Source organism: Pteronotus mesoamericanus, unplaced genomic scaffold (genome assembly GCF_021234165.1).
Source record: "Pteronotus mesoamericanus isolate MK-2021 breed Mesoamerican mustached bat unplaced genomic scaffold, CSHL_Meso_final scaffold_85, whole genome shotgun sequence".
Lineage (NCBI taxonomy): Eukaryota > Metazoa > Chordata > Mammalia > Chiroptera > Mormoopidae > Pteronotus > Pteronotus mesoamericanus.
In genome coordinates this window covers 3,971,358-3,987,116 of record NW_026555329.1, presented here as the reverse complement: position 1 = coordinate 3,987,116, position 15,759 = coordinate 3,971,358, and the positions used below count along the sequence as shown (strand labels likewise).

The 15,759-nt window shown below is 44.7% G+C and overlaps 1 protein-coding gene across 7 annotated transcripts in view; it reads right to left on the bottom strand.

Annotated features, from left to right (window-relative positions):
* The window catches only part of OSBPL3 (oxysterol binding protein like 3), a 153,568-nt gene extending 142,487 nt beyond the window's left edge, over nucleotides 1-11,081 (bottom strand). For all 7 annotated transcript variants that reach the window (XM_054564475.1, XM_054564480.1, XM_054564479.1 and 4 more), the window contains exon 1: nucleotides 10,793-11,081. The gene's annotated coding sequence lies outside the window, so the exon portion shown is untranslated. The remainder of the gene's footprint in view (nucleotides 1-10,792) is intronic.
* Between the last annotated feature and the right edge of the window lie 4,678 nt (nucleotides 11,082-15,759).

Sequence of the window (15,759 nt, the reverse complement as noted above, 5' to 3'; positions counted from 1 at the left end):
CTCTTGTGCATCCTTCAGAGATATTTTCTATTTATGATACACAGTGGGTACTAGTAAATGTTTATCTACCAGCTCTCTGGGAAAACAGAAAGTACTGGTTTGTTGCTTCTGATGATTTCCATGATATAAATACTCCCACCACGACCAATTTCAAACTATACCCCAAAGTTGCTGACCAAGGAGTTGGAAAGAGATACATGCAATTGGTTCTCACAAGTCTTTAGGAGCTAACTTTAGCCCACCAGTTTATGAGTCTGTGTACATGTGCATAAATAGGTACATTTTAATATATATATACATAATAATATATTATATATGGATATATTTTACTCAAATGGAAGCATACCATAAATTCAAGGTATATAGGGTATGTATGCCACAAAGCTATGGATTCTACACATTATTTTTTTAACTTAAAAATAAATCTCAGAGATTGTTCCAAATCAGTACATGTAGAGCTGTCTCATTTTTAATTGCCCCATTATTTATTAACCGGTCTCTACTGTTGTACCATTAGGTTATGTTCTATCTTTTATCTTTTATTTATTCAAACACTGCAATAAATAATTTTGCATATGTCATTATACACACACATATCTGTATGATAAAATCCATAGGATTGCTGTGGGTGGTTCAAAGGGCATATACATTTGCAATGTTGGTCAACACCGCCAGTGGCTCTACACAGAGCTTGGGCCCACTTCCACTCGCATCCACTGTGACCACCTGTTTCCTCAAAATTTTGCCAACAGTTTTATCACTGTTTGTTATATTTGCCAATCTGCTAAGTAAAAAAATGACATCTCACTAAAGTTTTAATTTGCATTTCTCTTTCTATGAGTCAGTTTAAAGTTTCCATTTCATCCTTTGCATGACATTTTGTAAACTGTTCATCTTTGCCTCTAGAGTACCTGTTCTTTCTCTTATTGGCGTTGTAGTTCTTTGTAAATTAGATGGTTGTGCATGAATTGCAATTATTTTTTTAAATTTATTGATTGCCTTTTGACATAGTTAAAAACAAATTGGCCCTGCAAAATTATATATAGTCAAATGAATCAATCTTTTATTTTTAGAATCTGGATTTTATATCATATCTTGAAAGGACTTTTCATCTTCATTATTATTTAAATGGTATTCTATTTTATTCTAGATTTTTAACGTTAAACTTTTGATTTATGGAAAATATATTTTGGTGGAAAGTATAATGTAAGGCTCCCATTTTATTTTTGACCTAATAGTACCTACACCCTTTATTATCACCCATAGAATCATCTTTGCCTTCTCCCTCAACCCCGTCATCCCCCAGGCCCCTAGTTCCTGGAGGCTCTCATTCTAACTTTCCAATATTTCCGTGCTGTCTTTTCTTTCTTCTCCCATCGTGACTACCCTAGTTCCAGCCTCATGGTACTTGTACTCCCTATCTGACCTTCTCTACCTCCACTGAGTATTTTTTCTAAGAGAGCTCCCACCCTACACCTCCTTATTCACTGTCTACAGAGCAAAGACCAATGCTTACCATGGGATTCAAGATCCACTGTACCTGGGCCCCAACCTACCTCTCCATTCTCAGATCTGTCACTTTTCCTACTTAAGAGTCCTTCTCAGCAAACTGAAGGGTTCATCATTCCTTAAAATGCTATGCGTTGGCTCATCTTGCATTCTCTGCCTGCGATGTCCTTTCTACCTAGCCTTCCACTCCCTTCCTTCGTCTCAATCTTATGTGTCCTTCAAGGCTTGGAGCAAATGCCTACTTCTCAGCAAAAGCATCTCTGAAGGCTCTTACTGTGCTCCTACAGCCACAGAGGTAGAGCCACTGCTGGACTGGATCCACATTCTGATTCCCAGGCTCCCAGCCCTGGGCTTTCCAGGGCACTGGATGCCTGGCAACAGAGGCAGGATGACCCACCTCTACCCCACTCGGCCCCTTGCTCCCTTTGTGACACTGGGTAAACTACTTAAGCCTCTCTAGGCCTTTGATAGTCTTGGGTCCTTTCAGTAGAAGCAACAGAAACCAATCTGGTAAATGAAACCAGAGAAAATGTATTGGAAAAAGGAGCTGAGGGGAAGCTGGAGAAGCAAGCAGTTGCACAGTGTCAGGGGAGCGGAAACCAGACCACAACAATGTGGTCCGAACAGAAATGGTCTGGTCAGGGCGCACCTTAGGCAGCAGAATCTCCATGACCCTTGGCATTTGACCCAGACTCCAGCAAGAGGCTCACAGGGCCTCCCGTGGCTGAGGAGAATGGGGCTTTCATTCTGGCCCCAGAGGAGCATATCCAGAGGCAGGGAGTGATTTCTCAAATGGAAATCTGAAAGGGTAAATGGATGTTGGACAACCAAAGAGCAAATAACTGTCATTGTTCCCCAGCCATCTTCAAAGGCAGGGCAGTTCCCCATTCCCTAATGCCTCCAACAAGCTCCATGGGACACATCAGTTCATTCCATATACATTAAAAATGGGCTTGAAGAGCTTGGTACCTGTGAGAAAAACCCAAGTGGGTCTTCCCTGTATTTTCTGAGGCCTTCAAATACTCCTAACTCACTTCATCTCAGCTACTAGACAGCTGAGCTACACCAGAATCAGAGCCAGCAAGTTTTTTAAGCTCCTTTTGTGGCTATGCTGGAGAACAGGTTGTTAGATCTCATTCAGTTTTAGTTACAAAGGTTCTAAAAATGCAACCTTGGATTTAATTTCCCATAGCAAATAAACAAAGCTATGTGTAGCATCATAGCAACTGAAAATGTGGAAGAGGAGTTAAACAGCTCCTCACTCCTCATACTCAACTTCCACCTGACCTCCTACAATTAGCACAACGAAACGAAAAGGGCAGGACTTGTCCCGTCAGACTCCTCTGAGGGAGGGTTCCCCAGCCACATCCTCTTCCCTCTTCCTGCTTCAGACCATCAATAGCCTGAATCATGACCTACAGAAAAAGATGGAACTTTACTCCCCAGTGTCTCAATTAAAATGTGGACTCATTCCCTTTGAGTCACAAATCCCATTATAATTAACGAATACTCTGACACTGTTTACTATCTATATCCCCTTCCAAACCGTAAGCTCCTTGAAGGGAGGTTCCACATCTATCTAATTCACCTCCATGTTCCCTGTCCCCATCATAGCTCCTGGCGCATTCTGTGTGCTCAATAGATTATTTAATGTAGGAACAAAAATCCTATTGTGCGCTTTCATTCTAGGAAGGCATTTCCTTCTAGTTTAATAATGAAAAATATTAAACTTGGGAGATTAGAAAAATATTATTTAGCTTTTGCTTCTAACCATTTCAGATTACTGCCCACCACAAATAATTGGGGGAAGATTATTTGTTTTATAAGATTTCAAACTGTAACTTTAAATTTCTTGTTTACATTTGATATCAAGACAGAAGACAAGTACAGGAATCTTTAATAATAGTACATTTTAATACAACATAGAGTAATGTTATATTGAGAAAAGTGACCCACGAAATATTGAAAAAACAAACAGGTTTTAATATTTTATCCAGAGTGCAATCAAATAATGAACTTTATTTTATAGTGATAGTCACAGATCCTCTGATGACCTCTTTGTTGGGCTGCCAGCTGCAATTTAATTCTTTTCTACTTTACATTCAAGCAATTTCTCAGTTCAGGCCCACTCTCTCACGATGTCAGAAAACACAGATGAGAAAGAATTTGTCTCACCCACACCGCCCAGAGAACTGGTTTTATTACTTTGGCTATTGTTTTGGGAGTTAACACAGATATCTAGACAGCGACATGACATTCATCTAAAGAAATGTTATATGAAAGCAATTTGCTTCTCAGCTCAAAAGCCACACATTATTGTTATTATTATTTAAGAAATAAGTATTTCCACTCATATCCCAGTGGTCATGGGGAGTCTGGAAACAGTCATTGTCTGGCTCCCAAATAATCATATGAGACAAAAGAATCAGATGAATAACTAAAGGGGGAATATCTGCTTGCTCATGCTGCTACATTTATTATAGAAGAATTTTTAATTTTTCACACTGAAGAAGTGCAGGAATTACATGGGAAGACGACAGCCCGCCTGCTATAAGCTTCTACAAAGAATCATTTTTGAGGTAATCAATATTTCCCAGTCTTTTCGTATAAGACAAATAATTTACAGAAAATATTTCACTCGAGATTTTTTGAAAATTCAGATGTCTTAGACATTTTTAACTCATTACAAAAAAATCCAAGTATATACAAAAGTGTACAGCAGCACTGTCCAGCAGAAATGTAATTAGGGGCATATATTTAATTTAAATTTTTTTTTAAGTAGCCCGTTATAAAAGAGTAAAAGAAAAGAGGTGAAATGAATTTTAATTATATATGATATCTCCAAAAATTATCCTTTCAACATATAAACAATAAATTATTGAGATAATTTTACATTCTTTTTTGCACAAAACTGTTTTACACTTACAGTAAATCTCAATAAGAATTAGCCACATTGTGGCTATTTGTGCTCAATAGCCACATGTGGACAATAGCACCCCAGTGCACAGCAGATACCATGGAAAGTAGCACTAAAAATCCCATGAACTTATCGCCTAGCTTCAGTAATCATTAATTAACCAACAGCCTTGCTTCTTCTATACTCCTTCAGACCCCCAGGTTATTTTGAAGCAAATAGTAGAAACCACAGCATTTTGTCCATGTTCAAATTTCCTTATCTCAAAATTTTTCTAACAGTATATTTGTCCAAATCAGGATCTAAACAATCAATTATAAGGATCTCTTTTTAATGACACCAGTGTAATGGGAGCTATAATTTTAATAAAGTGCTTTATTTGTTCAGATGTTTATTAAACATCTATCTTGTGCCAGGCACTTTTTTAGCACCAAGAAACAACAAAAAAAAAAGACTCAAAAAAAAAATCACCATTTAGCTCCTGAATGCACATTAGGATTGTCTGGGGAACCTTTAAAAAATACGATTTCTACCCTTGGCTGGGTAGCTCAGCTGGTTAGAGCATCGTCCCCATACACCAAGGTTGTGGTTTGGTCCCGGATCAGGGCTCATACAAGAATCAACCAATGAATGCACAGATAAATGGAGCAACAAACTGATGTTTCTTTCTCTCCCTCCTCCTCCTCCTCCCTCCCTCTCTCCCCCGCTTTCTCCCTCTCCCTCTCTTCCTCTCTCACTTTAAAAACCAATTAAAAAAAGAAACAATTCCATCAACTGGCAAATAAATAAAACATGATATATACATACAACGGGGGTATTATTTATTAGGCAATAAAAAGGAATGAAGTACTGATTCATGCTACAACAAGGGAGAATCTTGAACACAACGTGCCAAGTAAAAGATCACATACTGTATTACTCCATTTACATGAAATGTACAAACAGGCAAATCCATTCATGTATGAAGTAGACGAGAAGGGGTGACGGTGGAGACTGCTAATGAGTGCAGATACCTTTCAGAGGAAATGAAATGTTCTAAAATTAATTATGGTGATAGTTGCACAACTGTGAATATATTAAAAGTATACTTTAAACGGGTGAATTGTATGAAATGCGAATCATATCTCAATAAAACTGTGGGGGGGGTTTAAAGATTTTATTTATTTATTTTTAGACAGAAGGGAAGGGAGGAAGAAAGAGAGGGAGAGAAACATCAATGTGTGGTTGCCTCTCACATGCCCCTTACTGGGTACCTGGCCCACAACTCAGGCATGTGCCCTGATTGGGAATTGAACCAGCAACCCTTTGGTTCACAGGCTGGCACTCAATCCACTGAGCCACACCAGCCAGGGCTCAATAAAACTGTTATGAAAAAAGAAATAGCTGGATAAAATATGTTACATTCACACAGTAGAATACTCTCCAACCACAATATAGACTGAGAAAACTCCTTTAAAAAAAAAAAACAGTTCCAGTGACCGACCGTCTTTACAACAAGCCACTTACTTGACCCAGGAACTCTGGGAGGGAGGCCTTGTCAGGGAATATTTTTAAAAGATCCCTAAGTGAGCCCTAGTCGGGTTGCTCAGTTGGTTGGAGCGTCATCCTGTACACCACAGGGTTGCAGGTTCAATTCCTAGTCAGGGTACAAACGTAGGTTGTGTGTTCAGTCCCCTGGTCGGGGCACAGACAGGAAGCAATGATTTGATTTCTCTCTCTCTTCCTTTCTCCCTGCCCCCTCTGAAATCAATAAGCACATCTTCGAGTGAGGATTTTTAAGAAAAGATCCCTAAGTGATTCTAATGTAAGCCAGGTGAGAGTCGGTGTTTTCAGGAAAGATTCAGTCCAGTGACCAACAATTGCAAATACATGATAACCGCTCCCTTTAAAATGGGTGGGCACAGGATGCCACAAGTGTTCTCCAACTTCAGCTTGGAGGTGGCAGAGGCGGGCTTCCCACAGGTGACATCCACGTTGAATTGTGATGAATGAGTGGGAATTAGCCAGGTGAATATTGGGGCGGAAGAAAAGGTTCTCAGGACAAAAGATTATGCAAAACCTGGGAGGGCTGAGCACCTTCTGCATGGCCCCGGGCAGAAGGGCAGGGTGCTGACCTTAGTTCACACGCTGAGCCCTGAGCGGTGCTCAGCCGAGAGGAGCTTATTCATAGAGGATCCGGTAAATCAGGTATAAAATGTAAACTATTCACTGATCAATAAACTATTGATAAAAATTTAGTTTAAATTTTATAAGTTTTAATATTTGTAATAACATTACCATATGTATGAAAAAATAGTGCACATAAGATGCAAGATATTTACTCTACAAATGTTTGCTTTGTTTAGGAGTTTGAGATCTCCTTGCAATATCGCCAAGGTGAAAACAACCATTTAGGTTGTTTCCCATGACCTTAACAAACTAGGATTTTTATTGCTTCATCATAAATTGATGAAAGGACTACAGAATTGTGGGTCAAAAAGTAGGAAACAAAATGCCACATTCTAGTTATTTTTTCACAGAATATTCTAATAGAATATAACCTAATATAATTGTTTTATAGTCTCTTCTTTAATTCAGCACCTATTGTGGATAGACTACCAGGCTTAATATTGTGAGGGACAGAAACAGGAGGAACCACACTGGCCCTGCCTTCAAGGCATTTACAATCTAGAAAGGAAGGCAATACATTTGAATAAATAACTAAGCCAGGAGGCACTCTCATGGGGGGTTGGGCAGGGAGCGGGCTAGGAAAGGAATAAAGTGCTCAAGGAAAGAAAGAATCCAACACACTCTGTAGCCAGAAGCTGAACTGGGGACTCCCGTTGTTTTTTTTTTTTTTAATTGCCATGAGAGATTGAGTTCAGAGAGATTATTCTGGCTAAAGTAGCTTATGAAAGTTCAGCCTTGAAAGACTGGTATTTAAACGGAGACACAATGAATGAGCTTTCCAGCAACAGGAGCATATGCGCAAAGGCAAAATACCCTGTTGCTGAATCACGTTTGGGCTGCCAGTGCATAGGGTGGGATAATGATGGGGCGAAGGCAACTCGGAGTCCAGGCTGCCAGCTCCCGCCTTTAGGCTAAAGCATCTACACTTCAAAGAAGAGAGAGAGCACCTGGGGTTTGTGTCTCAGTTCCACCTTGCATTTGTTGTGAAGTTGTTGCAAACTTAACTCTTCCTAGCCTTGTCTGGAGACCAGGGTACAATGACAGCGCCAGCTCGGGTGTTGTTGCTCTGAAGAGTAAATGCAATAATTCATGTACAGCACTTATGACAGTCCCTGGCATAAAAAGTTCAGCAGCTGCTGCTGCTGTTATTATGGTCATTAACGCTATAAGCCACTCACAAATGCTTCGCATATAATGATGGGACTTAATGACTGCAAAGACTGAAGGCGCAAAACCCACCTGTAAGCAATATTAGGACAGCGTGCAGAAGTCCCCAAGACCCTGAGCTGAGACGGCGGCGCATGAGCAATGGGAGGGGATGGGTGTGAAACCAGTGAGCAGGAGAGAGGCAAGAGTCGGGGTGAGCAGAAACAGGGCCTGAACAGCAGTGATTTAGAAGTCGAGAAGGTTTCTAGGGGAAAGGGCTAAAAAGCTGATGAGTCAATAAGAGGTATACAGGACTGCTTCACAGGGAGCTGTGAACAGCTCTCAGTTATGCATGGACGGCGTTTCCAACCTAACAGCTCCCACCTTCCTGAATGGCCCCCACTCCCGTCACTTCTGCGGACATTCTAGGTGGCAGCGCTCTCCCGCCATCCCTGGAGTACTAAAATGGAATTAACAATTAGGGAGATATCGTACTGCTGGGGGACAGGTTATAAAAAACAAAACAAAACTGGATTATCCAGACCCTCATGGAAGGAAAAACATGATACTACCCGCTAAAACTAGAATGGAAGTAGAAAAATAAAAGGATCTTTAATTCCTTCCCATCCCCTCTTTTGCTACTCGCCCTTTAGGAAGTAACCACAACACTCATGTAACTTCTTGCCCTCGGTTTCACTACAAGAGTACAAAGAGTTGAAATGTAGTTATTTTACTGAAAGGTTGCTGCAGGAGCCACTGGCATTTGTAGTAGTTTCTAACTCTCCATTCTACATATGGGAACAGAGGGACGAGCTGGGGGTTTCCAGCACTTTCCTTAAGAGGCATAAAGCATTACTGTGTCCTGAGTTCATTTACCAAAGCGGGCAAAACCCATAGGATTTCTCTTTAGCTTTAGGTGAAGGTAAATTTAAATTTAGGTGAAAGGGGAATGACCTTTCCTCCTATATTACAGTCCCTCAACTACCAGGCCCACAAACCATAAACTCAACCACTAAAATCAATGGCAGTCAGTCTCAATAATTCAGAAAGCAGTACCACAGAAACTTGATATTGGCAGCAGAAAGTTTGGAGCCCAAATTCAGCTGGTTTTAATAAGTTGTATCAGCTGGACTCTACAATAACGAAGTAACCTTTAATTAAGTAGTGGGAGCAGGACACATTTCTATGCAGTGGAAGGAACTAAATATTTAGAGTCAGAAGGACTATTAACAAAATCTAGCTCAACGATTTACTGTCAACCCTGCTAATCCCCGAAGCTAGGCTGCAGTTTCTTCATCTGTAAAATGGAGATGATCTCACAACACTGGTGAAGATTCAACAGGATAATATGGGCTTACGGCAGCCTAGTAGTATCTGGCCTATAACTATTAACTATTATTGAAACTATATCTGAATGAGAAGACAACAAATCTTCTTTTGGCTAAGCAATAGCTTTTGTTACAAATAAAGCTAAATACCTATGGGCTGTAATGGGGGAAAACACACTTCAGTTTCTTGGAAGAGGTCCAGAACAACAGAAGAGAAAATGAGCTGGAATTCTAGCTCTGCCACCGTAATCTTTAGAAAATGGGTTAAGCTGGTGGAGCCTCAATTTCCCACCTTGGTAAAAAATATCTAGCTAACAAGACCACTGTAATGTTTAATTAGGTAATCTATACAAAGTTCCCAATACACATTTGGTTCTTAGTAGGTGCTCAATCAATAGGAGTTATTGGTATTTAATCTTCCCAGTAGAGAAAGGAAGGATACACGTGAAAACCACCATTCCTCATATTTTAAAGAGGTTTTCATCATTCGTTCAGTAAACCTGTCTTGCATACCTTCTGTGCGTGTCAGGCACTGTTGCTGACATGGAAGATAGTGAAGAAGAAGACAGACAAGATCGGCTGCTTTCCCGGAACTTCCATTCTATTGGGGTAAAGCAGATAGTAAAGAGCCCGAGGAGATACTGTCAGAAAGTTGAGCGCTAAGAGGAAGGTGGAGCAGGGTGGTGAGCTAGCAAGTTGGGGGAGGGGCTTTAACTTGAGTGCATTTCAGCCCAGGCCTGCCTGACTGGCTTCCTTTGGCCAGAAGGGGGACCTCACCTTGTATGATGACGCTCGAGGGTAGAGGGTAGCTGATCAGAAGTCAGATCGACACTTTTACCTGACTGTGGAAAGATCTCTCTTGCACCTGCAGCTTAAAATACTTCTAAATGCCCCCGTCCCAGTACTCACACCCTGAGGGTCAGTGCAACACCTGGGGCCTTATATACCTCAATGCAGTTCCCAGACGCATCTAAAGCGACAACTTCAAGTCCCCTCAGCTCAGAGTCTGGAGCCAGGAAACCAGTAATTTGTGAGACAGAGGAGGGAGAGTACAAGTGAGCAGAAAAAGGTGGCTGGCAAGTTTCATTACCGAAGAGGGGCGGCGCGCCCAGGTTTAAGAAGAAATATCTGTACGATCTAAGACAATATCCAAGACGCTAGGAAGCCCATAGGGACAAGTGCCCTCAGCCCCCAGGCGGGGCACCGTTAGGCGGAGCAGGCCTGGCAAGCGGAGCGGGCGAGCCGGGGGCCTGCAAGGCCAGCGTCACCCGGGTCCCCCAGCCGCGCCCCATCCCACGGATGTGGTAAAGCTTCGCGCTCAGCCCAATTAAACGGGTTTCCTGTACCTCCCGCCCCGGCGGCACTCCTCCCCGCACCCCAGGACAGCCCCTATGCAAAGCATCCTCCGGCGCCGCGCGACCCAGGCCGCCCAGCTCGGCGCCTTCTCGCCGTCAATCCCAGCCAAACCGCCCCTCTAAGGGAAGAGCTCTAGGGTGGGCAGCACTCGAGCCCTACGTCCAGAGAGGCTGGCGCCGGCACCGAGGACGATCTCCCCGGCTCGGGGCCGCCCGTCCGGCCGGTTCCTCTCCGGCGACAGGAGGCTGACTCGGGTTCTGCAGAGACTAGTGGTCCCCTCTCCGAAATCGCAGCCCTGCCCAGCCCGCGCCGCCGCCGCCGGGCCCCCACCACACCCCAGCACCAATCTGGCAGGAGTCCCGGCGCTTACCTGCGCGCTCTGCAACCGGGAACGCCGCCTACTTCCCCGGTGCCGGGCTCCGAGGTTCGTCCACAGACCCGGGAGAGGACAAACGCGATTTCTCCGGTCCCCCCGCAACGTGTAGCTGTCAGTTCCCTCACCAGCTGCAGGAGACTAGGGCGGGGACGGCCACTTGCTGGCCGACACTGGGGCCGGAGCCCGCGCCGCGCACTGACTGCTTTGCGCTGGGGTCCCTTCGCCGAGCGGGCTCGCTGGCGCTGAGATAGCGCCACCCGTTCCCAGGACTTTGCCCAGAACTTCACTCGCGTCGCCCGGAGATTAGCAAGAGGGAATAAACCAGGAGGAGGAGCCTGAGCCCGCCCCGGGGGCGGGGCCACGTGCGGAGGGCGGGGAAGACTGGAGGGGCAGCAGAGTGACCCACACGCCCACCAACCAGGAGTCAGCTCCCGGGAAGGAGGTGGGCCGCTGCACTTGGAAAAGCGTGCGGATTCCGTGACGCAGTCGGAGGAGTTGGGACCCGGGGTTCCCGGCAGGAGGGGAGGGCGGAGGGAGATGGGAGCTGCGGTGGGACCGGGAAGGGGCTTCCAGCGGCCCAGCGAGCTATCTGTGCGCTGTAGGTGCTCTGTAAATATTTGTCGAATGGCCTTTCCCGGCCAGGGAAGGAAGAGAAATGTGAGGGCGGCGAGGGAAGGGCTGGTGAAGGGGAAGCGTCCAGGGAACACAGTGGTCGGACGGGCAGAGAGGACTGGATCTTCTGAGGAAGTCAGGCCGAGGCAAAGGGATCGAGACCAGAGAAGAATAGGTGGTGAAGGGAGGATTGCAGGCACGGGATGACGAAGGACAGATTCGGCGTGGAACCCCCGGCCCTGGACTGTGACCCTGGCGCCCAGAGGCTGTAAAGCAGATTCGTACCGGGGGCCCAGGAGGAAACCTGAAGGGAGTGTGATCGTTTTGGTCTACGCAGTTCGCGTGTAAGGGGTGGGGGGGAGGAAGAGAAAGCTTCAGAGTTGAATTAAAATACAGGAGCTCCCTAAAAGACGACAAAGTCCACCCAACTCGACTGCCCCCTCACTCCTAGGCCTCCTTGGGTCCTAGGATGAATGCAAGCCACTGATCTCCTGGGGTCAGTTTGGAAACAGCAAACCTGTCGGGGGCCGCACGTGGCAGGTGGGGCAGCTGTGGGCGTGCAGCAAACCTGCCGGGTGCTGCACGTGTGCGTCCGAAGCACCTGTGGGCGCGCAGCTGGGGTGACGGCGCACCGGGTTCCTGCTCTCCTGGAGCTCATATTTTAGTGCGGAGACAGACCATAAACAAAGAATACGTACAAATGTAAACAAACGAGAAAATGCTGATAACCTCTGAGCACTGAGGTAATGGCTAAGCAGAGCTTTCAAAAGCGATGATTTGTGTGCTTGGGCCCCGCGAAGTGCCCTGAGGGTGGCTCTTAAGCAGATTCCTGAAAGGACGGGTCTCGGGGAAGAGCGTTCCCGGCCGAGGGAAAGACAAATGCAAGGTATTTCACCTCCCGGAAGACCCATCTAACTGCCTCCCCGAGCTGAACAGTGAGTGTGGCTCGCTCGCCATGCTCACTGGCATAGAGTAGGGGCTCCAGGATGTTAAATTCCAGTGCCACCTGCCACCAACAGCCGACGCATTTCCAGTTTCCCAGCTGACCCCAAACCAAGGTGTCTGAGTCTCTTGCCAGAGCCATACTCTGCACATTTCATTCATCGCGCTAGATTCTCCGCTTCTGGAACCATCCCCGTCGCGGGGTGTCGGGGACTGTTTTGGGATCTGGCACGCAGCGAGCGAGGGAGGGAGGGAGGATCCCAACCAGCTGCACAGCGAACCCACTGTAAGGCTGCCGGCGGCCGCAGACGGAGAGCCTTACCGAGAAGATGTAAAATCGAACGACTCGGAGGTTCTTAAATCATCCCCCTTCCCCCATCACCCGACGAACGGCAGGTGGACGGACAGGTCCTGCAGGCGCCCCGACCATTCATTCCGAATTCCAGGAGGCCCCTTGCCCACACCCAGCCTGGATTTCCCGAGCAGCTCAGACGTTGTTTTCCCAAAACTTCTTGCATTTTTCAGTAATTCCTCTCTTGATTTTTCCTCTCCCTTTTCCCTCAAGTTCTTTGATGTCTTTTTCTTTTCTCTAACTGCCACCCTCACCCTATATATTAGAGTTGTTTTCTTTGCAGGAGACAAGCCTCACGTCCTAAAAGGAAGTTATTTGCATAGGGGTTTATTGTTGAAACGAGCATTCAATTTTGGCTTCTTCAATTTCTTCCAGCTAATCTACTTTTGGTACATACATTTTTTCTCTATTTGTACTTGAGGCAGTCAATTGGACAGAATGAGAAAGTTATTCATATTCAGACTGTACCTTACCTTCTAGAAAAAAAAAGGAATCATACTGTGTTTTAATAGTTTCATTTCCTCTTTTACTCCTCAATAAGCTCCCAGGCTCACTAGCTCCTAAAAACAAAAGAAAAAAATTAAAGCTGAATCCCACGCAGAGCTAATTATTCTAGGATAAAAGCTTGTTAATGTCCTAAAATTAGTTTTCTCCTCAGAGTTTTATTTTAAAGCAAGGATCTGCATGTCTACTCCAGTGAGATCAGTGGCTCTATACTAAGAGCTTCTAAAGACCCACTTCTTTGAACTGTAGAGGAAATGCATTTTTTAAAGATTTTATTATTTATTTATTTTTAGAGAGAGGGGAAGGGAGAAAGGAAATGTCAAGCTGTGGTTGCCTCTCGTGTGCCCCCTGCTGGGGACCTGGCCTGCAACCCAGGCCTGTGCCCCTACTAGGAATCCGACTAGCGACTCTGGTTGGCAGGCCAGCTGGCAATCCACTGAGCCACACCAGCCAGGGCCAAATACTTCTTTATCTATGAAGAAACACCCACCATGGTGGAAATTTTCCAGTGCTGGCTGTATGTTCTTAGCTTCTGAAACCTGTAATATGTTAGCATGTGTTTAAAGAGTTATGTGTTTTGACAGTAAAGGAAGCTGATAAGAATGGAGTTTTGTGGAAGGGGAACTCCAGAGGCCCCTAGAATCAGACTACCTGGGTTCCTATCTTGTGATCTTCCTTATTCTGAGAGTGCTTTTCCTTGTCTGTAAAATGGAGACAGTAATTATACTTGCTGAGCGACAGGAAGAGTTCATCATCAGTCTGAAAGTGACTTTCACATAGCCTAACTCCTAAGTTCTCAATCAGCACTATTGACATTTCGGCCCAATACACCTTTGTTCTGGGCGCTGCTCTGTGCAGTTGGCCTCTAGCTGCTAGACTCAAGGAACACCCTCTCCTTCCCACAACCAGAAAGTCTCCGGACATTGCCAGATGTCTCCTGGAGGGCAAAATTGCACCTGGCTGACCACTGTTCGCCTAACATATAGTGAGTGCCCCCAGATAGAAGTTAGTATAGGGAAGTGCTTAAAGACAGGGATTTCCAGAGTGCAAACTCTGGTCAAAATTTGCTTCCCTAAGCCTCATCTGCAAAATGGGAATCAAATAATGCTAACTCCTTAAGGCTGGCTAAGGATTAAATAAATGTGTCCATGTGAAAGCAATTTGAACAGGGCCTGGCACGTAGTAGGCGTAAGACAGGAGCTTCTGTTCTCATTTCTTCCTGTGAAGTGAAGGCATTAGACTAGATCAGGGAGGACATATCTTGGCTTATTTGCTACTACTCCCCTCCCTGCCTCATACCAGGTATCACTATTAAGTCAACACTGTCCTTCCACTGAGCCCAAATAGGGATTTGGAATCCTAAATACAGTGCCGTAGGAAGCAGCTACTGGTAGAGGTCAGCATGGGAGAGGATGCTGAATTACCACACTGAGGCTATGTAAACTTTAAGCCATTTTAAGGTTAAGATCTTAAGTCATCATAAGATTAGAGCTTAAATCTTCTGGAATGGTGACTGTAAGACAATGTGATGAGAAGGAACTATGGTTCTTTAACTCATCAATCCCTTTTATGAGGGAGGGGAGAGAGTTCCAGTATTTGACTAGAATCGTAGAGCCTGTGAGTGATTAGAGGCCACGTCTCCCACCCTCTTCAAGTGTCCTCTTTGAGCCACTCCCACCACCAGTGGGAGCCAGAGAAAACACTTCTCTGAAGCAGTGATGCAACCTTCTCCCCCCCAAGCACTCCTACTCGCTTTCTTTCTCCTTCTCTCTTCTCTCGGGGAAATTATTCAAAGTATATTTAGTTGCATACTTTGAAAAGTGTTAGTCCTCACGACTCAGGGCTACGCAAGAATCCACTAGCTCCTTCATTAAATACAGACTGGCTGCCTCCTTTGTGTAAGAAACGATTCTCCACAGGCACTTTAAGAGATCCAAAGATGAGTCCACGGGTGTCCCTGCCCTCAATGTTTTTACGGTTTCATATATTGGGCAGATCAGACATGGACATAAATAACTACAATACAAGCTTAAAAAAATGGGAAAATGTACTGAAAGAGGCACCAAAAATGTGTTCAGGGAACAGAGAAATTATTTCGGGAATTAGGAACAGAGAGTCACTTCCTGTATGTGTCTGTTGCATTTTAAACTTTTTGATCAAAAATTCTTATTTGTTACAATAAAGTGGTCCTTGTAGAGGAAGTTGCAACATTGTTAGGCTTCCTGGTTTAGACACAGCTCCTGCTTAAAGTCATGGCAACTAAATGTGACTGTTCATTCTAACTCTGATAGTCATTTTTCATTAGATGTTTACGCTTCTGGGAGGTTCTAGAGGAAGATTGTTCACCTTTACTGAAAATAGGCTAGCTTTCTCCCAAGCATTTGAAAAAAACAGATTTTTAGCATGTTATACCGTGGGAATAGAGGGTAGTTGTAAACAAGGAACATAACAGGGTGAAGGGGCACCAATGCCATATACTTTAAACCACGAATCTGTATTTCCTTCAGGACCGAACCACCTCAGAAGTCAGGCTGAGCCCTCCGTTATCTTT